Source organism: Eleutherodactylus coqui, chromosome 11, assembly GCF_035609145.1.
Source record: "Eleutherodactylus coqui strain aEleCoq1 chromosome 11, aEleCoq1.hap1, whole genome shotgun sequence".
Lineage (NCBI taxonomy): Eukaryota > Metazoa > Chordata > Amphibia > Anura > Eleutherodactylidae > Eleutherodactylus > Eleutherodactylus coqui.
The window spans coordinates 25319148-25343715 of record NC_089847.1 but is presented as its reverse complement, the minus strand read 5'-3'; the positions used below and the strand labels follow the sequence as shown (position 1 = coordinate 25343715).

General features: G+C 44.8%; 1 protein-coding gene across 3 annotated transcripts in view; it reads right to left on the bottom strand.

Annotated features, from left to right (window-relative positions):
- The window catches only part of CBFA2T3 (CBFA2/RUNX1 partner transcriptional co-repressor 3), a 43720-nt gene extending 33755 nt beyond the window's left edge, over positions 1 to 9965 (bottom strand). For 2 of the 3 annotated variants that reach the window (XM_066583050.1, XM_066583056.1), the window contains exon 1: positions 9588 to 9965. The gene's annotated coding sequence lies outside the window, so the exon portion shown is untranslated. Of the gene's footprint in view, positions 1 to 9576 lie in introns of all 3 variants that reach the window. The other variant, XM_066583053.1, reaches the window with a different exon arrangement.
- Between the last annotated feature and the right edge of the window lie 14603 nt (positions 9966 to 24568).

Below are 24568 nucleotides of genomic sequence, written 5' to 3'. Positions count from 1 at the left end.
GTATCTCCCCAAAAGATAGGGCAAGACCTATCTTTTCACACGCCATGTAAAATCGGCGACCAATGTGCTATTTTTACAGGCGCAATTTTGTACGCTCCCAAAAACCGTTCATCGATCAGATGGTTGCGATTTTTAGACGCAGCTACAATAGCTGTGTATATACGGTCGTGGGAATTAGGCCTAAGGGTGCCGTTCACACATAGCGGATTTGGTGTGGATTTTCCACAGTGGAAAATTTGCACCAAACTTTGTGAAACTCCGCACCACTTGTTTTGAAAATCTGCAGCAGAATTCACATCTTCAGTTGAAAGGGTGATATCTGGAATCAAGGTAAAAAGTGTCTCAAAATTCGCAGCGAATCGTGTGGAGTCTGTTGCGGATCTGCATAGGCCTCATTCACACGACTGTATATATGCGGCTAAGGTAGCCACGTTAAAAAAAATCTGAAAAATTGAATTCCAATGTATTCATTCAGATGAGCAATTTTTAGCCGCCTTAAGACATTGCGCCGGGAATAATAAAATGTTGGCGACCGTAAACGGCTACCGATTTTATATGGCACATGAAAAGATAGGTCTTGCCTTATGTTTCCCTCACGTAGTGCGGACCCTGTCATACTGCTCCATAGCAGCAAGCGTAGCTGTTAGAGATGAGCGAATATACTCGCTAAAGCACATTACTCGAGAGAGTAGTGCCTTAGCCGAGTATCTCCCAGCTCGTCTCTAAAGATTTAGGGGCCGGCGCGGGTGACAGGTGAGTTGCGGTGGGGAGCGGGGGGGAGAGAGGGAGAGAGAGATCTCCCCTCTGTTCCTCCCCACTCTCCCCCGCCGGCCCCCGAATCTTTAGAGACGAGCGGGGAGATACTCAGCTAAGGCACTACTCGCTTATCTCTAGTAGCTGTGCATACGGCCATGTGTTTTTGCCCTCAGAGCGGATTCAGATGAACGTACTTTTATCCCCTTATCCATTATAATCATAGCCGTCTAAGGGCGCCTACCCACTGGCGATTTTTTTTCCTGCGATGCTAAATTGCATTTTGCGTTTTTTCTGAAGAGCAATTAGTATAGAATGTGTTCTTGTCCAAAACGCGCGGAAAACGCTGCGTTTTTCACGCACGAAAATCGGCAACGCCAGTGGGTAGGCGCCCTAATGGGACAAAATAAAACCACTGATCTCTAGCGGTTTTCAGTGATCTTGTTTTCACCACCTCTTTTTCCGGACGTGCGGGGTGGATCGGACGGACGCTAGCTTCCCGCCTCTTCTTTCAAACTCCTGCGCTCTGGCGTGGAGTTTGAACTGCCGTCGAGAAAACTCCCTCGCTCAGGCGCAGCCACGCTCCGTACTGCCAAGCGTATTTGCACTTACAGCACTGTGAATAAGCCCTCAGGCCTCTATCACACGGGGAACGAGGCGCGCAAAAATGCAGCCGTCCCATATGGGGAGAAAAACAAGTTCCCGTGTTTTTGCCCTTTGGCTAGAGTCACACACATTCCGTATGCGTAAACCCTGCCAATGATCGCGGAAATTAATTGCGTATGGACAGTGTAGAAAGCTTGCAAGCAGGGAATCTCTCTCCTTTCTTTCTTCCATTTCTATCTGGTCTCCTTAAAACTTGAGAGTGAATGCGCGTCCATACACAATGTTAATTGCGTATGCACTGCAGATAGAACACATCTATAGAGATCAATGGAGCCAATATGTGCGGAATCCGGGGTAGAATACAGCATGCTGAGATTTTTCATCCGCTCGCGAAACCTGCTATTCCTACCCGCCAGTGTGAACAAAACTTCGAAAATCCATGACTTTCACTGCCAGCGTGTTACTGCGTCACGGACGGCGAACGCGGAATCCACAATTCAAACCCGGTCGTGTGAGACCGACCTTAGAACGGAACAGAAAACAGAATACTTGGCCAAACAGGTGAGAATGTACTTAGAATATATTGAGTTTTATCCAATTATCAAGTCACTCAAGGTGGCGCTGCACAGAAACTGGTCAAATCTAGTGTATGGGCTCTGCCACCAACCAATCAGATCTGACCAATTTTATGTCTGGAGGGGTTGAACAATAGGGGGCACAAATCCATTCCTGTAATACATCGGCAGACGTGGCTTCAAGGAACTGTCTGGATATACATTGCTGGAGCCTATGGGCACACATGGGTATCATGTACTATAAAGGTCTGTTCGCCCGGCACACTTTGGACCAATGGGGTTCTGGGTTTACTTTACTACAGCAGTTAAACTATTTCTGAGACCTCATGGGAAAACAAGGCCTTGCAATATTATTGATGACACAGTCTGGATAAGGGCATCATTGCGCAGATCCTGTCAGTATTACTTGGCATATGCCAGGCTGAGGCATTGAGGGGGTTGAGGTGTCTCTGCATGCTGGGTGCGAGGATGATCGCGCAGCACAGATAGCACACTGTTTGCACAGGAACAGAAGGGCTGGCACTGATCAGTATCACGGTGTGTGGACGGCACGGCGCCAACTTTGACAGAACTTAGAAGGAAGGCGAATGCTCAGAACTGGTAGGGGAAAAAATAAGAAAATCCTAGTAATCTGCTTGTGTTTATTCATTGGCATGAGCCACTATGTATCAGATATGAAGCTGTACGGTATATACCAGCAGACATAACAAGAAGCCAGTGTCCATTGCTGCTAGAAGTTTTCTGCCGGCACCTGGCATTTCTGGGTTTGCCGATGTCGATGTGTTGTCATTACTTGGATCCTAAGAAAATCAAACTAGCTCCAAGAAGTGGTCTAACTAGTTCACAGAGTCTACAGGAAGTTGGCCACGTCTGGTATATATACAACGGTACGTATGCTTTTCTTGGAAAATGACGTGCAAATGCACTGAGCTGCCAAATCTCGCTATGGAAGTAGAAAACTTCTCAAGTAGATTTGGAGAAGGCCACATACTCTTCCGCCATGGTTAGAAAGCCCTTTTAGATATCCTTAGGTTGCACGCCTCACCACCTTGCATTAGCACCTTTGTAAACTTTGTACTAGTTCTGATGGGTGTCATATAACAGCATAGTGCCACACAATTGTCTGCTGATATTCATAAGACTTGAAAAAGGTTGCCTTGATGCTTTTTTCGCTGTCGTCAAATAAAAGCTAAGTCTTTGAAGACCTTTGGTGCCATGGAAATATTGACTTTGGTTGACTGAACACTCCCAATGGAACTCAAGGATGGGGCACACATAGTTGTCATCTGAAAGCCTCGCCAATTTCAAGAACGCGGGTCAATTCTCCCCCATTCACACCAGCGCTCCATTTACCGTCAATGGGACTGCGGAGATACACAGGCGGGTGCTGCTCAGCTATTTCCGGCAGCCTATTTGAAATGCGATGCTGACCATGCATGCTCAGCCAGCTCTCCATTTACAGTGATATCACTGCGGGGGGAAAAGCGACCCAGCAGTGACAAGCAGAGGGAAACATGGGAGTCCCATTCTCAGGATTCAGTGAAGGACCTCCACCGATCAGCAAGTTATCCCTGTGAATAGGGAATAACTTGCAAGCGTGGCACAACCGCTTTAAAGGCAACCCATCACCAAGGATGGCCACTCTTACATCAGTCAATCTATACAAAGATCGATCACAGCTGAACTACTGGGCACTACTGCACCCACCAATGGATTCCTGATATGCCAATCGTGGCATGTAGAAGAAGCATGCTCTACTCTTCCTATTTTGAAGGAGGACTACTGGGAAGCATCCCATGTAATGCCTATGGCTCTGCTGAATGGCTATGAAGGCTCACAGCGTAGAGGTACTTACTTGATAAACTACTGTCAATTACTGGGACTTTTGGTTGGGCGGGGGTATTTCATATTTGTTTTTTCTTTTTTTTTAAGTAATGTTTTTTATGTAGATTGCAATTATTGCATTGTACAGGTGGTGACCCAACATACAGCCACATAAGCGATCATGTAATGTGTTCTTGTGCACATAACTGCCACTGAATTAGTGAGCGACGACTTTCTCTTCTAACATCTGGAAAGTATCTACGGAATGTAATTATTGAGCCATTTTTAATAGCTCATCAAATTAGCTACAATATCCATAATGGGTGCATATCAGAATGAATAAACCCATAAGAATCAGTTTCCCAGTTGGAACTTGGCAGGACGTCTCTTCCTATGGGGCTTTCGTGATCTCATCGTTACCCACACAGGAAGTGTGAGAGCAGAAGGCGGACGAAGGAAGAGCGTGTCAGTTTAATTTACCAAATAAAAAAAATTCATGTTGACGATTAAACCAAACCTAAACGTCATCTTATCTCCCTTCGCTGCGCGAGTGAGCGCGATTATTTTTCAGCCATTCCCAGTTGAATAAATGACATATCCATAGCGCACGTCAGATGATACAGAACAGTGGGGGTCCAGCTTATGAGACGTCTACAATTCTGAATGTGGGTCTCGTCTCTGTAACGCCCATTTACTTCAATGGAGTAACAGCATATAGTGCAGCCTGCTCTCCGCCGGCGGCTGGGAATACAACTGGCCCATACTTGGGAGGCAGATATATTACAGATTTTTAGATTATTCTCATTTATAGAATATACAGGAAGTGCAGCTTCTAATGTCTTATTATTGGAAGTGTGATGTCAACATGTCATCATAGTCTGAGCCTCCTGACAGTTAGTGGAATGTGATAGTCATCAGAATAAAATCCGTTAAGAGACACTAAGGGGTACATTACAAGGGGCGATAGTTACCCACGTAAGCGCTCAAAAGACCAATTATGGGCAACTGTTGTCCAATGTAAACATGGGTCCGGATAGGGGAAGTGAGTGAGAGTCGCTCACTTGATGGAGTTGCTTGGTTTTTAGCTCACTTAAAAGCCAAGCGACTATCAGCCCATATGAACAGGCAGTCATTTATGTATAAGTGACTGCCTGTTCATAGTGAATGGAGGTGGGCAACAGGAAGAGATCTCCAGCGCACTCCATCTCCATTCACTGAATGACTATTGCTCCTGTGTAAAGAGCGATAATTGTTGGGACGGCTGTCAGGCACTTAGGGTGGCTTTACATCTCCTGGGCCTCAATGCAAAATCTGTAAAAAGGTCCCCACCTACCATGTATTATACTTTTTGGGCTCCCATTGGCACCAGGGCCTGGATGTTACTGTTACTCTGCACCCGCTATAGCTGCACCCCTCAGGTATGAATTTCTATACATGCATGATGAATTTCACAGTAAGAGTCAAGAAAAGTAAAAGCATTCCTCAAATGACACAAATGCATTACCCATGTCCAAAAAAACGGACAATACAATGATGTTTTTCAGACATTCCAGGTGGACGAATAACTAGAAACCAGCCATAAAGCACCGCAGCACAGTATCAAAAATAGAATCTATTGTAATGTTCATCCTGAGCTTGCTGGTTCATAATCAGACCACCAAAACGGCATCAATATTACACTAAGGCCACATTCACATAAGCGTATGCAATTTTGCTGCATTAGAATCGCACTGTTTAACCGTATGTTTATGTGCATATTTAGTGCATTTTTGGTGCATATGCATGTTACGTCTATATTCACTGCGTTTTTCATGCGTGCCAAAAATAAAGAGCAAGAAAGCCCAATTGATGTCACTAATTCTTTACCCACCGTCTCCTGCCAACATGCATAAAAATGCATTGAATACTCATGCAACTGCGTATTTGCTGCGTTGCTACCCGATCCCATAGAATAAAATGGGTCGGGTATTAAAAAAAGGCACATCTAATACCCCAATGCAAATCAATGGGGTAAAGAATACAGATATACTATGGACAGAAAATATGCCCTTAGAATGGCAGAACAGTAGTGGAACAGATATAATACTGCATAACAGTACATACGCCATGCTGGGTCTGCAGAAATGTGGGCGACAACCCCTTTGGACATAGTAATGGCTGGCATTACTGGTTGTCAGATAGGGAAATCCACCACTACTTGCAAGAACTCAGGAAAGGCTGAATAGACTATTGAAGGTCTTTACGTCAAACGATGACTCAGGGACATGTAGTTTTAGGTAATTTTTTGATTGGAATCATAAACACATATAAAGATTTAATGACATAATTATAGTTTAACAACCTAAACAAACACAAGCGCATCAATTTCTTTCATCAACCTCATTGCCACAGAAAAGTGAAGCAAGTTCCCCTATGGAAGGAAGCCTACAAGCCACAATTTCTCCCTTGTAATGCCGCAGCTCTAATGCAGCAATTCTCGTAAGTACATAGACTGATCACAGGCAAAGCAAGGAACAAACTGATTTATACAGGTGCAGTAGTGCTGAGTTTGTCATGTGGCACAACACACTTTTACACAGAACTGCAGGTAAACTGAGTGCACTATCCTGGCGGACAAATGCTGCAACCCCCAGAAGTGTCAAAGGACAAATTCAGCTGAAGGAATAAATCATGTGAGCGTTGTCTTGATTTATGCTGAAGTTGTTATCTTCCCGAAGACTTTGTATCTAGTGAGGGGGATTCCACAACACTGCATCTGTACAACTTCTGGAAAGGAACCCTGCAGCTATTCAACCTCCTCAACTTTTTGCTATAAAATCTGAACTATTACTCCCAAGGGGCCGTCCACACTAGTGAAACGCCCCCTTTCCACCCCCCCCCCAAAAAACGGATGAAAACATACCGTTTCACTGATCCATAGGTTGGAATGGCTTAAACGTAGTCAAACCATGCGTACGTGTGACCACGTTTAACCTTGCATCTGTTTCTGTGCATTTTTTGGGTGGAATTGAAAAACGTTACCCTATAAAGTTTTTTTCTGTCCCCCCAAAAAATTATGCATGAGAACATGTACGTTTTTTTTAACATTTCACAATGAATGAAAATCGTATTTAAAACGTATGGCTGAATGTCACCATACGTTTAATTCATACGTTTTTGTAATCAGCGGGGGAAAAAAAGTGTTGAACTAAAAAACTTTATTAGAAAAAAAACAGTCTACAGTAAAAAAAAAAAAAAAAGTATACGCTTTTCTTAAAAAAAGGATCAAAATGGATTAAAATGTATAATACGCATATGATTTTAAAAACGTACACGTATGCCTAAAATGCACGCGTGTTTTTGTTCATACATGTTTCCCGCAGACGTACATGAAAGTGGCGGTGTGGACAGCCGCTAAGATAAAATTGCTAAAAAAGCGCGATCGCAATGATTGTTCCATATGCCGTAGAGATACTGGAATACGCCTTTTAGATGCACGCACTTTTTAAATCCTGCCGTTTTACCACTTGTAGTAATTCTGATTCACAAAGTCAATCCTCTTCCATCCCTAAGAAGAGAATTTGCAAGATGCTCCCCCCTGAGAGACGCCACCCAGAGTGTCACTATAAAGCATGCATCTATGGAGAACTGTCACCGACTGCAGCTCCCTGCAACGCATACGGTCGCCTATAAGAGGTCTATGACTTTAAAGCCTCCCTGTTGTCACTGCTGTCCCTGCTTGTCACCAGCCAGGTGTCAGGGACCTCTCTTCTGGTACACAGCAGGCTCCCTAACACTCTGTGTGACAGACGGATTCTGCAAACAATACCCTGGCAGTGCTTAGAAGAAGATTACATCTTGTATTGTTTGAGAGATGACAGAGCTTACTAAACAGTGCATGAAACATCCTCCTCTACTGATGATCTCCAAAGCTGATCATCCCCGGACTTCACCAAACAAGAAACACGCTTCCTATTCATACATACAGGACTGGATTGCAAGCTCTGCAGACAAATCCCCCCACTACTTTATAACCAGGCATAGATTTCTCATTAGCTTTCCATAAGGCGAAGTACATGCAAAAGATTTTTGGGTTTTCTCTTTAAAAATGTCTGAGTCTGGAAGCTGTTGGAGCCGGGACCTGATTTGATCCACCCCACAAGGGGCTTCCTTACATTCATTGTTTTATGTCTTGGTAATATGATGCAGATGGGAGATGTGATACATTGTATACAAAACATATGGTAAATAAAACACATAGTTACAATATACAAGGATTAGTGTCACAAGAAACATAGGTACTTTATATAAATAGAAAAAGATAAAAAGTACACCCCATATCCTCTACAGATAATAAGTACACCCCATATCCTCTACAGATAATAAGTACACCCCATATCCTCCACAGATAATAAGTACACGCCATATCCTCTACAGATAATAAGTACACCCCATATCCTCTACAGATAAAAAGAACACCCCATATCCTCTACAGATAATAAGTACACCCCATATCCTCTACAGATAATAAGTACACCCCATATCCTCTACAGATAAAAAGTACACCCCATATCCTCTACAGATAAGTACACCCCATATCCTCTACAGATAAAAAGTACACCCCATATCCTCTACAGATAAAAAGAACACCCCATATCCTCTACAGGTAATAAGTACACCCCATATCCTCTACAGATAATAAGTACACCCCATATCCTCTACAGATAATAAGTACACCCCATATCCTCTACAGATAATAAGTAAACCCATATCCTCTACAGATAATAAGTACACCCCATATCCTCTACAGATAAGTACACCCCATATCCTCTACAGATAAAAAGTACACCCCATATCCTCTACAGATAAAAAGAACACCCCATATCCTCTACAGGTAATAAGTACACCCCATATCCTCTACAGATAATAAGTACACCCCATATCCTCTACAGATAATAAGTACACCCCATATCCTCTACAGATAATAAGTAAACCCATATCCTCTACAGATAATAAGTACACCCCATATCCTCTACAGATAATAAGTACACCCCATATCCTCTACAGATAATAAGTACACCCCATATCCTCTACAGATAATAAGTACACCCCATATCCTCTACAGATAATAAGTAAACCCATATCCTCTACAGATAATAAGTACACCCCATATCCTCTACAGATAAAAAGAACACCCCATATCCTGTACAGGGTCACCTGGATGCCAACATGGCAGAGGATCAATAATAGTGAAAAAGTCAGGTTAAATGGGATGCCAGTAGTGAAAAGGAGAGTGCAGAAAGTCAATATGTTCTATGCATCGATGATAGATAGATAGATAGATAGATAGATAGATAGATAGATAGATAGATAGATAGATAGATAGATAGATAGATAGATAGATAGATAGATAGATATAGGATAGATAGATAGATAGATAGATAGATAGATAGATAGATAGATAGATAGATAGATAGATAGATAGATAGATATGAGAGGGGTGGATGGATAGATAATGCTTTGCATTTATTTTAACACTATGAATATATTAGTCCAAAGCAAAGTTATAATGTCCCCTGTATGAGATAGATAAATAGATAGATAGATAAGATAGATAGATAGATATGAGATAGATAGATAGATATGAGATAGATAGATACATAAGATAAGATATCTGGATTTACTTGCCATTTTATATGTAAAATGTGAATATAATGAAGATATAGTGTACACCATTCTATCTATCTATCTATCTATCTATCTATCTATCTCACATCTATCTATCTATCTATCTATCTATCTATCTATCTATCTATCTATCTATGTTATCTCAGGTCACCTGTCACTCACCTTCCCAGGATCAGACTGGAGCTGGAGGTTACAGATCACTAGGCACAATGATGAGGTCCAAGAGGTAGCTGCACCATGTCACATCCTGGGGTCCCCCATCCCAGCCTAGAGGTGCCAGTCACAAGCAGTGTCCCCAGTGTCTCCTTGCACAATCTACAGAGCTGTTCCGCAGTTGGTGGCTATCCCTTCCCAGGGGCTTGTGCCCTGTTCCCTTTCTGGCCACTTTGCAATCTTTGTGCTTTCTTCTTTTCTTGTGTTTAGTTGCTTTGAATGACAATGGTGCCTCCAGCAATCCCAGATCAGGGTGTCCCAAGTGTTGGTGCCCAGCTCCTGCCCAGTGGCAGCGTGTCCCGTTGCAGGGTGCCCTAGATGCCTCCTCCTTGGTTGGCTCTCAGCCTCACACTGCCGCTTGCTTCTCTGCTTCTCAGCTGAAAGATGCACAGGCTGTAGTCCCAAGAAAGGCCTGCAGGGGGAGCTGAACTCCTGTCTCTGCTTAGTTAACCCTGTCCTGCACCAAGCACAGCAAGAAGTAAAGTCTGTTCTTCAGAGGGGAGGTATCAATAAGCTAGTCCCTGGTCAGATTTGTCTGTTTTGGGTGCAGCAAATGCTTAGTTGTGCATATAGATTTCAGAACATGAAAGCAACATGCTTCAAAGCTTGCTGTGATATCCATCATTCATTCTGCACAGAGGAAGAGGACTATAGATAGCTCTGCAGTCCCAAAATGTGGCAGCTGCTAAGGCTTTAAAGGTTGCACATATGGACTGGCAGGGTAATCCTAACAGAGCATCATGCCTGCAAACTAAGCCTAGCAGTATGTGCAGTGCTGTCATACCAACTTGTCAAAATGTGCCCTGTGATAAAGCAGAGCATCAGGCAGGAGCTACATGATGACAGCAGACCCCTACCATCCCTAATTGTGGAATGCTCTGCCACTCAAATCGTATGATGGTCTACGATGCGCCGTCAGGCATGGAGTCGGCATTCAGGCAAATACCCAATGGTCCATAGTTTCCATAATAATAAGCACTTTTCTTTTTGCATTGCTCTAATAATGCATAACCCAACTCAGGTATGGCATTGACCATGGTGGTTGCTAGGGGTCCCATGCCCATTAGGGCCTCAGTTTTGCAACTTTCTCTCTTCCGTCTCAGTTTTTCGAATAGGAAATGCTAATAGGAAATGATATAAGATCGTATATAAATACTAAAAAGATGCATCAAAATGCAGAACTCTTCAGTGGTTGATGGCTCGTAGATTCAGACTTTATATAATAGGCTTACGCAGAGATTTATGGGTTGCAATGACAAAAGAGAACCTTGTGCAATAATGCAACCCACAGAATTGATGCCGTTCGTTCGTCTGCAGGCCCCAAAATGCATATAACGGCTCTGATAATGTTATACAGCCATAAACTAATGCTCCCCGTGGCTTTCCAAGATGCACAACGGCTGCCATGGCGTCTCCTAGTCTAATGTGCATGGAGGCAGTATAAATATACAGGGTGTAGTCAAAACTGTATCCAGCGCTGTATCTCTATACTGGTGTCCTATATTGAAAAAACAATAGCGTAGTTGAATAGGAAGGTATGGATGAGCTACACAATGGTATGGTAGTTGGGCCCCCGGGGGCCCTGGAATATGGATTTCAATTTTGTATTGCGACCTCTGTAAGAGACAGAGAGTAAAAAACCCAATTGCAAAGTTGAAGAATAGCATGTGAGGAGCAGAAATCCACTTTCCGCATCTCTATAAGCGTTGCGGGATCACTGCTATTATGGAAGTAAGGAAAGCGTACTCAGCGTTGCCTCCCTCTGCTATGATACATGCATGGAGCCATTGCAGTCTAGGGCTGGCGCTAGAGCATAACCCAATTAGAATACAATGTAAATGTCAGCATTAACGCATGGGTTGGAATTTGGCGCAATCGCGTTGCTGGACCTATATTCCTTCCAGGGACTCTCAACGCAGATTGGTAGCTGAATCTCCTGCAGACGATGGTGGATGATCTGCCCCTATCGTAGCAGAAGAAGGCCACTTCCAGTACGCATTCCCTAGTTCAGTCATAGCAGCGGTCCTACGGGACTTAGGCTGGCTGTCCATGACCGGGTTGGATTCCGCATGTGTGATCCTGCAGCGGAATGCCACCCTGTGCCCAGCCGGCATCCACGCATACCTGCCTTTTCTGTATCTTCTCTGTACTGTGGATGGTCCGCATGGCGATTGACGGACATGCACAGTACAGATTTTTTTTTAAACCACAGCTCTTCCCACGTCATCACCTAGCGATGATACGGAATCCGCGACCTTTCCGCAATGTCATCGTAGAAGGGCCGCGAGTCGGCCAGTTTCCATTGACTTCAATGCGGAATCTGCATTGAAATAGAGCATGCTGCGATTTTTGATCTGCAAAGAGAAATCGCAATTGATTTCTGCTCGTGTGCAGAAAAAACGCTTTTCCTAGCATGCCGTGGGCGGTATTTGCTGCGGAATCAGGAGGCGGACGCCCGCTCTAGATTCCGCAATGCAAATCCGACCGTGTGCAGAGAGATGCGGAACGCGGATTTCTGCTTCTCACATGTTACTCTTCAACTTTGCAGATGGGTTTTAATTTCTCTAAAAAAAATTGAAGTCCATGTTCTGGGACCCCCAGGAGCCCGTGTGCCATACACTATTGTTATATAGGACACCAGTACTGAGATATAGGGCTGGCTCCGGCTTTTTGATGACACCCTATACAATAAATTGTATATGCCAGAAAGATAACAAAACTGTTATTTTACCAACCCACCCAGATGGGTTTGCACCAGCATTACAGAGGTTAATGATGTCTGATGTCTCCCCCCTTGGTGTCACACTGTCCCTGAGAAGCATGACCCGTCACTGCTGGTTGTCAGCGACTCCCTATCTCTCTGCTGCCTCTCCGTGTGGCTGCAATTACCGGCACTTGGAAGACAATGCTCCCTCTGTTGGGGTGACGGATGGATCCAACACTCAGGGCTGTCATATCGCAGCAGACAGACAGCTTGCCCTCATTTCTAATTACCAATGTATAGATAGCAGCGCGGCAACTCAGGAGTTAATCCATTCATTGGCAAGGCCCTTGGACCATTCAAGGTGAACTGGCTGGTTAAAAGGGTTGGTCTTGAAAAACGAACATGGGCATAAATGCATATTGGCCGCGCAAATACGCTTGTGTTTGCGTGGCCAAAATTGGCACAAATAGACAAAAAATGCGCACTAAATCACATTGATTTTGCGTGTATGTGCGCAGTGAATATGCAGGTTCAACGCAAGCCCAGTTGATCTCAGTGGGCTATTGCTGTGCGCCAATTGCGTACATGAAGGGTTATGTTGTGTATTTTTTCATGCGAATGCACACCGCGTGAAAAAAATACGCTCATTCGAACGAACCCATTAACATGAAAGGATTCTATTCTTTGCGTGTTATGGGCATAAAACGCTTGGGGGAATGAGCCCTTAGGGCAATTTTGGAAGGAACGAATATCGTTAAGATCCTCGATGGATCGCGAGATTCTGAACGATAATCGTTCAGCGTAAATGCTTGCACGATCTGAACAACGAATGATCATTCGTTCGCTTATTATTCGTTGCTCAGTTTCCGCAGTTTGGTCGGCCGGTGCAGACAGGCAGGCGCTCATCTGTTTACCGCGAATGGAGGCGAGCGTGCTGAAACGATCCGCAGCCCACTCCGCCTCCATGCACTGAGCGAGGAGTTGCTCTGTAACAGCATAGGAGCGATTATTGCTGGGACGGCTGTCGGTCGCACCAGCGATTGAACGATGAACAATGATTTGTTCGTTTATCGAACGTTGATGCAGGCATGAAAATTATCGGTCAGCGTTTGCCATCCATTGACATTCCCAGCAGATAATTCGTGATTAGAGATGAGCGAGCGTACTCGGTTCGGGTGTTTTTGCACTCGAGCACCGCTTTTTCCGAGTAACTGACTACTCGGACGAAAAGATTTGGGGGGCGCCGGGGGGCGGCGTGGTGGAGCGGGGGGTAGCAGTGGGGAACAGGGGGGAGCTCTCTCTCTCTCCCCTCCCCCCCACTCCTCTCTGCAACCCCCCGCTCACCCCCGGCGCCCCCCGAATCTTTTCGTCTGAGTAGTCAGTTACTCGGAAAAAGCGGTGCTCGAGTGCAAAAACACCCGAACCGAGTACGCTCGCTCATCTCTATTCGGGATCTTTTATATGGGACGTAATATTCCGAGACAGCGCTGTGTAATATGCCATCCCTGCGTCTAATGCCGGATTTATAAGACATATTTGCGCACGCAAAAAAGAAATTTTTGTGCATATTAATGCACCAAATGTCCCCATAGAAGGCAATAGGGATGCGTGAATGTGCATGCGATAGGCTTGGAGATGTGTGAACACATCTGGAACTCAATAGACTAATTATGGATGGGAGCATCGGCGCGCAAAAAGTATAGTGAATTGTGCCAAAGCACATGCAAAAAAGCAACATTCGTTCCCCAAAAAACGCTGCGATCATGTGCGCATAAGTAAGCATACGCTCAGGTGAATCCAGCTGAAGAGAAACAGGAAGGCGAGACTCCAGTAGGCAGAAGAGAGCAAAAATTGGATGACTGCGATGGCTCTGGACCCTTGTACTCAGGATCAGTGGGGGTCCCTGCAGTCAAACCCCCTCCAATCAGCAAGTTATGCTGTCAATAGGGGATAATTTGGGAATACCCCTTTAACAGCGAATTTGCAGCTGTAAAACAATCACAATCAAATTTTTGGTTTGTGCAACTTTTCTGAGACTTCATTCTGTGCGGCCAAAGTCTGAAACAAAATCATATCTACAAAGTGGAGTTGCCCTTTAAGAAGCAAGAAGATTACACCTGGCTCAGTAAAATACAGTACAAGTCCTCATAGCCGTAATACACAGATCAAGCACGTATATCGCTCACATGTGATAAGACAATTGACATTTGCATGGAAAAATAGCATTTTAATATCTTTACCCACCAGCGATGTATCTAGAAATCCGAGCCAGCTGTAATATGGCATCTACAGTATGATATGAAGGATTTGATACAGAGCTTATTATGGCTCCCTAGGACAGGAAGCCACCTAGTATATCATCGCCTCCTCATCATGTGGCCTCCAAACTGCCTCTGATTACAGAAGTCTATGCTGGAGCCATTTTTTAGTGTGATCTGCTGGTGCAGAGGAGCAGATAAGTGCTGTCTAGTAGACTGGGAGGCTGATAAGAAGTGGTTTGCAACCCGGAAACAAACCTGCTGAAAACTATGGGCAGCAAACTGAAGTTATAACCCATAAACTATGTTGACGCGTTTCGGAGTTTGTGCATTTTGCTGAAAGATGGAGGATCAGACTTAGGTCTTGTGTACACTGGAATGGAGCCTGCTCCCTAGTGTTGGGCGAACAGTCAAGCTCTGTTTTTGGTCAAACTTTGCTAAAAGTTCATTTTGGCAAGAATTTGAACCTTGGGCAGTACGTCCCGCTGGAAACCGCTAAAAGAAGAAGCAGGAGAAGAAAAATGAAGAAGAAGGAAAAAGAAGTAAAATCTTTCTTCTTTTCCTAATTTTCCTTCTTCTGCTTCTTTTTCCTTCCTCGTTTTCTTTATTCCTTTTTCTTAATTAACTTTGTTTTAGAAACAACTCATAAGTACTTAGATGCTCCTTGGGGACCTCACAGTGTTATATAGAGCTGTTGGCCCTTAGACAGTGTTATACACCAGTTTTAGGGGTATTGCTGAAGTTATGATTCAGTTCCAGCTAATTCGGACCAGACTAAAATTTTGCCAAAATGTGGCGATCCAGCCTAATCGCAGTTTGCTCCTCACTACTGTTCACAACAAACTTGTAAGACGGCCATGTGCAGGAGCCCTTACAGAATTTTATTATACCCAATATAGCAGACCATTATATGACGCGGAATCTGCGACCTTGTTGCAATGTCAATTGTGGAAGGGCCGCGAGTCGGACGGCTTCTATTGACGTCCGCGCAGAATCCGCTTAAAAATGGAACATGCAATTGATTTCCGCTTGTGTGCAGGACAAAGCGTTTTTTAATAACATGTTATGGGTGATATTTGCTGTGGAACTGGAGGCGGACGCCCGCTCCGGATTCTGCATTGCAAATACGTTCGTGTGCAGGCGGCCATACAGAGCTTAGCTCTTAAAGGGGTTTTCCACAACCTATCATGATACACCATGAATATAGGATGGTTGGGAGTTCAACTCCCAACACCACTGCCAATCAGATTAGTGAAGGGCTCTTTGAAGTTTAGCAGTCACAGCTCTGTCCTATTCATTTGGATGCGAGCTGCAGTACCAGGCACAGCCACTAGAAAAATGTGCAGAGCTGTGACTGGTAAACGATGAAGGTATATCATGCAGTATATGGGGTTTTTTTTAACATGGGGGCCGATTGGTGATGTATACCACTCTATACCTTCATAGTGTCATACATCATAGGCGATCTTCACAACGTGTACCTCCAAACAAAATGTGAGCAGACGCTAAGGGCTCATTCACACCTGCATAAGCAATTTTGGTCTGTGTAAAATGTGTGTGTGTGGTGCAGAGTGTTAAGGCAGCAGACATGCAGTGCTAAGCTCTTGCTCACGACCTGAAGGTCGCATGGTTCAGGTAGCCGGCTCAAGGTTTACTCAGCCTTCCATCCTTCTGAGGTCGGTAAAACGAGCACCCAGCTTGGTGGGGGGGGGGGGGGGGGGTAATAAAATAAATTACCTGAAAGCGCTGCGGAATAAGTTGTCGCTATAACAATAATGGGATTTATTTTATTTTATTTTTGTTGCAGTGTACATTTTTGCTTCCGTCTGTGTGCTATCCATACGTCATCCGTTTTTTATGTGCACAAAAAAAAAAAATGCAAGGAGGCGCAATTGATGCCACATTTGTGTTTCCACCGTCTATTAGCGACATGCGTAAAAATGAAGTGCACGCACGAAGCCAATGTGTTTTTTTTACACTCCCATAGACTTTCATGGGTGATTTTGGTCTGTGAATAAGGACCAAAATGAGACATGCTGCAATTTTTTTTTTTTTTACGCACGACATCGGTCCGCTTAAAAAAAAACAACACGTCTGACTACACCGGTTTTGCATTAACGGACAGAATATAGGCCCATGTGAACGGGTCCTACGAAAGTGTCTTCTTGCCCCCTCTATAAAGTCCTTTGCCGACAGGTAATTTGGCGCTTGATTCCTTCACTAGTTCCGCGGAACAAGCTCCAGGCTACTAGTCCTTTAGCTTCCCACTAGTTGTGTCTGCTCGCTGTCTATCTGCTCCGCCACGCAGGATCTAGCTCAGTGTGCTGCAGCTTTTGCTGTGTGCATGCAAAGAGCAGATAAGGGGCTCAGTATGAAAACAGGGAAGCCTCAGCCGGGTGTTAGCGGATATCACACACTGCAGCTGGGTCTGAGTGGCCACATCTGGCATCAGCCTCCCCTCCTCCCTCCGCGCCTCTATAAACATCTCACCTCTCCCCCTCCTCGCTCCATCCAGCTCTCCCTACTATTATCTTCTCTTGTCAGTCTCTCTCAGGCGCTTTATTTAATATGGTGAATTAAACTTACTGCATTGTTGGCCGTGCCTCCTCTGCTCCTCGCAGGGCTGAATAGGAAATCTTCCTTTCTGCCTCCAGGACTTTAGACTCACTTTTAAGAAATAGGTTGCCCCGTGTTCCTCCGGCTGGCAGCCTGACAAAATAAAAATGGGCTAGGTAATTATGGAATGTAAATATTTTTAGTACTCGTCGTTATAGCATCGTACCAATTATTACTGATTCTCCTCCTTTTTTGTTTTATGGGTATCAATACGATTCGCGGTTCGGCGGTTGTTGGAGGATGAATAGATTTGAGTTGTTTGTAGATTTGCTGCAAGGATGAAAGAAAATAATCTGCAAATTGATTTTGGGCATTAAATTCCGTGAACGTGGAAATCGGCGATGAAAGGACAAATGGGGCAGATTGATTTGTTCATCTCTAGTCCTTAAAGGGGTTGTCCAGTTTAGAAAACGCATTTTCATACACTCATGGCTGAGCTATGTGTGACCTCTGAGGGTGTACAGGGGGCTGGCCCACAAGCTTGTAGGGGGAGCAGCAGGAAGATGCCGCTGATCAGCCCCCTTAGAACCACCCAGACAGATGACCTTCCTCTGTGCGGCATGATCTTGTGGACGTATATGAATCCTCCTCCTCCTGGCTCTATCTCCGCTCTGATGTTTCAAGGCGTTATTGCCAAACCCATTAGCTCACCCGCAAGAGAATCACTTAGTTGTGTTACTGTATTTATGTTATGAGCTTTGTTCTGGTATTGTAACTATGTTTTTAGCTTGGTTCTGGTACTGAATCTATATTATGAGCTTTGTTCTGGTGTTGTAGTTATGTTATGAGCCTGGTAATGTTGCTTTATTTGTATTATGAGCTTGGTTCTGGTGCTGTATTTGTATTTATGAGTTTGGTTCTGGTACTGTATTTATGTTATGAGCTTGGTTATGTGGCTGCGTTTGTATTATGAGCTTGGTTCTGGTGCTGTATTTATGCTATGAGCTTGGTTATGTTGTTGCATTTTTATTATGAGCTTGGTTCTAGTGCTGTATTTCTTCAATGGGCCGTTTTGGTATTGAGGTTGGTCAATGCTATTTTTATGTTTTTGTGTTTGGTTCTAATGCTGTATTTATGTTAAGAGCTTGGTTTGGGTGCTGTATTTATGTTATGAGTAGTTAGGCGCAGTTTCCACAACATAAAGAGATATGCTTCAGATTTCAAAACTGCAGCATTTTTCGAATGTCATGCTTTTCCATAACAGAAAAAATCCACGATGTGTGAAGCAGATTTGACAAATCTCATCACTTGCCTTGAACTGTATACGCTGCAGAATTTCTGCAGCGATTCCATAAGTGGAAATTTCGCAGTTTTAACATCCTGTGTGAAGGCAGCTGTCATTCAATAGCTGAGAGCTGCCTCTGATTGGTCACTGTGCTCAGCCAATCAGAGGCAGCCCATTCAGTAGGCGGGGATTTAATTTTTTTTTATTTTTACACATTTTTGGATTGTTTTTCAGGAAAGGGCTTATATTTGAAGCCCTTCCCCCAAAATCACTACAGTGGTTGGCCGGCAGCCCATTGCTTTCAATTGAGCCGGCTGTAGTGCCGGCTCCATTGAATTCAGTGGGAAAACATCGCGCTCCTCTGCCACAGTTGTAGTGGGCAGTGCTCTTTTTGAGCGTCAAAACGCTCGTGTGACCAAGCCCTTTTAAGCGGTTAAATGCTGCTAGCGGCGTTTTTCCGCCGTGATGCCCGCTTAGGTCAAGCAAATTTTTGAATGCATCAGTTATGCGTTCAAAAATTCATGCGGCAAAATGCCCGTGTGACTGAGCCCTAAAGAGTGTAAAGCTAACAGTTGCCACTGCGCCCCTTCTCCTTGGACAGGTAGGTCATAGTTCCCCTATGCATAGTACATCGTGCTACTTTTCACAGGACTGTTCAGATTTGAGCACCCTGATAGGAGAGAAGCTTCCTAAAAGACTTGTGGTGCAAAGAAAGGAAAGCTAGTAAAAACACCATAGATGAAGTTACCCGGAAATGTATGTCAGGTACTGATTTAGGGGAAAATCTCTTTTGCATGGGTGTACGCAAAGAATAATACTTGAGAATGATAAACGGGAACTAACTTTTTTAAGCTCGTCGGGGATCACTGAGGATCTAAAGTACAGAATGTGAACCGTCTATACCAGGAGAGTAACCATAGAGGTCGCAGAGGATGTAGTTACACTCAGTCCCTGCAGCCTTAGGGGGTCCATACGGTCTCGTCTACCCATATGAGGAGACCACTACTAGAAATGAAGCATCATATTCGTGGGCCCTATTATGGATTTTGCACCGCAGCAGCTTCAAGTTATGCCTCTACTATATATATATATATATATATATACACACTGTGCAGATTTTGCATTCAGTAATAAAAAATTAAACAAAGTCTAAAACGTTTCATTTTGGTCCATATGCAAATATTGGTGTGGTAGTGATAATTAATTTTCGTTTGTAAGGCCGATCTTTGTATAGTGACAACCTCTGTCTGGAATGTGCTCAGTGCAGTTGCCATTTTGCTTCTTAGATCAAAGGCAAACCGTATTTTCGGACCGTGTGCTGTCCGTGTACAAGACAAACAGCCCGCGCCCCCACGGAAGGTCAACATCCAAAAACTCGTGGCATGTCTTATTCTCAGCCGTGTTCATGGATGACCATGTTATATGCAATGAGCAGAGTCCCTGTAGGTAGGACCAATGTTTGTGTGCAGTCCCACGTGATTGGCCCCTAAGCTGTTTGGGTACAACTTGCAGAGTGCAAAAGCAGCAGAAATGCAGTCCTAAGCTCTCGCTCACGACCTGAAGGTTGAAAGCTCAATCCCTGCATGGTCCAGGTATCCGGCTCAAGGTTGACTCAGCCTTCCATCCTTCCGAGGTCGGTAAAATGAGCACCCAGCTTGGTGGGGTGGGGGGTGAGGTAATAATTAAATTACTTTAAAGCGCTGCGGAATAAGTTGGCGCTATACAAACAACACTGCAGCCGTGAGTCATTATGACTTTACTATGTAAGTTGCTGTACGAGTAAAAGTCACATAAGTAATCTGCTAATAACAATATGCTTCCTATAAGTTTACAGAGTCAACAGATGACATCGCCATATAGTACTATTTTACAGGTGTAATGTTTGTTTTCGCTCACCCTCCACCCTTCTGCCCCCCCTCTGACGTTCCCCGGGGTACTCCTTTTTCCTGGTCTTTTAATAGAGGGAGTGACGTTTTTCGCCGTCTGTGGTCACTCCAAATGCCCAATGTCACATTCAGAAAACAAGCTTGTTTAAGGCTCTACCACCTGCCATCTGTCTTTTGCCGGACTCTGCCCGCTTAGAACCCATGTGCCAGCCAAATACAGATTCATCTCCCAGCTGTCTACTCCCAGCTCCCCTGAATCTGTGTCAACAGCTATATGTGTGCACAGCCCAGTGTGTCAACATATGTAGCCGGGAGCACGTGCGGGCTTACCAAAATTAACCTGTTGAGACCGATGAAGGTATAATGCATTTACGTCGCATCTGACTGTGAATTCATCTACACAAGTGAGCCTGATTTAAAGGGCACTGCCACCTGTCACATAGATGCCAGTAATCGGCAACCATTCATGTCACATGTTCTCAAACTGCCGTTGTGCTTCGGTTTTGCTGCGATCTCAGAAAACTGCAACATGCGACCTGAGCCGGAATACAGTACTTGCGGCAAGTAAAGCTTATCCAAAGAGTGCCTTTACACTTGCGATCGCGATAGCACTGCAGTTTCTTTACGCAAATGCCAATGGGACTTTCTAGTAGCATGCTGCATATTTTTTGCGCGACCAAAATCAATGGGTTCTATTTTCTCCATATTGCAAATTTTGTGCCCATAAATACGTTCATGTGAACTTGGACAACTATTGTTCAAATAGTCGCTAAAAATAATGTTGTTCGTGTTCGCGGTTGCTGAAGCACACACTTAACTACAAAGTTATTGGTTCGTTGTTGAAAGACGAACGATTAGCTGTTTACACCAGATGATAATTCATCGACCAGCGACTATTTTTTAGGTGAGCTGAACAAAGTAATTAGTGACTCGCAAACAAATGATTCACACTACTGGTGGCCGGGTTTACACGAAAGAACTAAAGCTTATATTCGCTCTTCCCAGGTACTATTTAGATGATAGTTAGCCCTTGTAAAGCCACTCTTACAGGGGTTTCCAGGGAGAATACTACTGATCACCATCCCACTATCCCAATAGAAATGAGCGAGCGTACTCGGTAAGGACAGATACTCGAGCGAGTATCGTCCTTACCAAGTACCTGCCTGCTCGCCTGCAAAGATCTCTCTCTCCCCCCTGCTCCCTCCTGCTCACTCCCGCAACACAGCGCTCACCCCCGCTGGCACCTGAATCTTTGCGGGCGAGCAGGCAGGTACTCTGTAAGGACGATACTCGCTCAAGTATCTGTCCTTTCCGAATATGCTCGCTCATCTCCAGTCATCAATAGTTGATCGTCCGGGGTCCGCATGCTGTCAGCATCACAAATACACAGAGGTCGGAGCAGAAGCAGCGAAAGTCTCCGCGCCGACCTCTGTGTAGTGACCAGTGCTTGCAACTGCAGGCATGGCTTGCGTTGATTCCAATGGGTTTATCCACATGGGAGCATGCTTGTGTGTGTTTTTTGCGCATGCAAAACATGCATTAAAACATGCACTTGTGTGCGCAAACACGCAACGTCCATAGCGCAAATGCACGCGTAAATATGCATAATCTAGTGTGCATCTGGCTTAAATGTTACAACTTGCATCATCCAGCAGGGATAGGCTAAAGGCTCTTATACACGGCAATATAAATTGCGACGAGCGGTGATGTAAGGATTGTATATCGCTCGCTTGGCATGCATTTACCCCGAACAATAATTGGGTAGTTTTGTTTGTTTATTGGATCATAACCGCCTCTACTCAACCTTCTGCCATTTTTTTCTAGTCAGCTAATCGCTGCGATGCCTGTTTATACGAGAGGATGTGCAGCAGACCAGCCATGATTCTTAGGTTCGCACAAAACATCCGATCAGCAATAGTTAGAGATGAGCGAGTATACTCGCTAAGGCACATTACTCGAGCGAGTAGTGCCTTAGCCGAGTATCTCCCCGCTCGTCTCTAAAGATTCGGGGGCCGGCGCGGGTGACAGGTGAGTTGCGGCGGGGAGCGGGGGGGAGAGAGGGAGAGAGAGATCTCCCCTCCGTTCCTCCCCGCTCTCCCACGCCGCTCTCAGCCCCCCCCGAATCTTTAGAGATGAGCCTGGAGATACTCGGCTAAGGCACTACTCGCTCGAGTAATGTGCCTTAGCGAGTATACTCGCTCATCTCTAGCGATAATCTAATGATTTATCATTGATTGTTTAGCCGCTGCAGGCGTTTACTTCTAACAATTATTGTGCGAACCCCTCGATGTAACGATTATTCGCACCATAATTGCGCCATGTAAGGCAGCAAACAGAAATCTTTGTCTCCTTGCAGCTTTACTAGCTGAATACACAAGCCATTCTCAGTTTCACAATGATAAAGGGGCTATCCCTTTTGAAGACGAACCCCCTATAAGCGAGTTTGTTAGACGTTTAAAAAAAAATGATAGCAAGGTGCATCATTAAAGGGATTGTCCAGCTGTAAATCTATTGATGGTCCATCCGATTCAGCAGGGTAGGCCATCAATAGTAGATCAACAGGCGTCTGCTGCCTAGGAACCCTGTCGATCAGTTGCTCTCAGGGTTAAGTGTGTTTGTACACTGGGCTGATTTATGCAGGGAGCAGACAGCGCTGTTCCCACTGAAATGGCCAGATTTGGTATTACAGGCAAAGTTCCCATTGAAGTGCCTGCAATATTAAACCTGGCCACTGCAGTGGAAATGGAGCTGTCTGCATGCTATGAAAATCAACTCAGTGCATGGGCACACCAGCTCGGTGAGCAGTTAATCAGCATGGGACCTGCTGATCTACTATTGATGGCCTATCCTAAAGATAGGCTGTCAAAAATTTACAACTGGACAACTCCTTTAGTCCGGCTGTCCACAGGCGATGCGGTATCCCACGGCGAAGCTCCGCCGCGGGAGCCGCCGCTGAATCTCCGCCGGTCAGCCCTATCTAATAGATAGGCTGACTGTGGAGAATCGGGGCAATTCGCAGCATGCTGCGAATTGCCCGCCGCAAGCGGAGAATCGAATGATTCTCCGCTTGTGGACAGGTGCGGGCACTTTCCATAGCAATGCTATGGGAAGCGTCGGCCGGCGTGATTCGCCGGCGGTAATTAACTGCTGTGGACAGGGGGCCTAAAAGTCAATAAGCCTGTTTAAAGGAATTAATCACAATGAGGCCTTATTCACATGACTGTATATACACAGGTATTTAGCCTCATTAAAAAGTTGCCCAAATATTGCGAACATCTGAAGCATTGGATTCCAGTGTATTCATTTAGATGAATGATTTTTGGGCGTACAAAAAAATCACGGCGGGAAAAATAGCATATTTGGTTGAGATTTAATACGCAGTGTCAAAAGATAAGTCTTGCCCTATCTTTTGCTGAAATACGCAGAAAGCTCCCATAGACTTCTATGGAAGCTAAAAAAAAAGGAGGGGGAAGGAGTTTAGCTGTGTCCAGAGCTCGGAAAAGAAGAGATCTGGCTCTATTTAAGCGTTAGCAGTCACTCCGGGGATTTCTGCCATGGGAATGTCTGAAAAATACGCTAATTACGGTTGGGAGTTGATCACGGCAATTCTTCGTTCATGCAATTTGACGGCGCATACAGACGAACGTAAAAACGTAATTGAGTTAAAAATTTGCACCCATGCACAATGCAGATCTCATCCATCGCTGGAAGTCCACGCGGAAAATCCGCTACATTTCCGTCTCTTCAAATGTACCCTTAAGACCGGTTGGAAAATGACAGCCAACTTGCTTTTTTATACTAGTTTTTACAAACTTTCCTCCCTGCCTGCGAACAAAACCTCTGTGAGCAGCACTTCTGACATCCTTCGTAAGCCGTCTTTTTGCTGACCCTTTCCTGGGACCCAGAGCGGTTATACCGGAATATAACAGATGCGGTTGCAGCTGAATACTCCGTCCTCACAGATGTTCCACTTTCACAACCCCCACATTACCCACAAAACCTCTCCGCCTCACCATGAGGAAACACACATCATACACGGCCGGCTCAGTACTATTCCTGTACACATCTGCAACCATGTTCATCCTTCTAGAACCGTCCACCTGTTGCTGCAGGATCTGCAAACCTCTGAAAGTGCTATCAGCAGGGTGTAACTGCCGGCATCACCGACGCAAACAACCCAGAAATGACCATAGATGGGCCGAATGCCCTGGAATGCTCCAAAACACAAACTCATATACGCT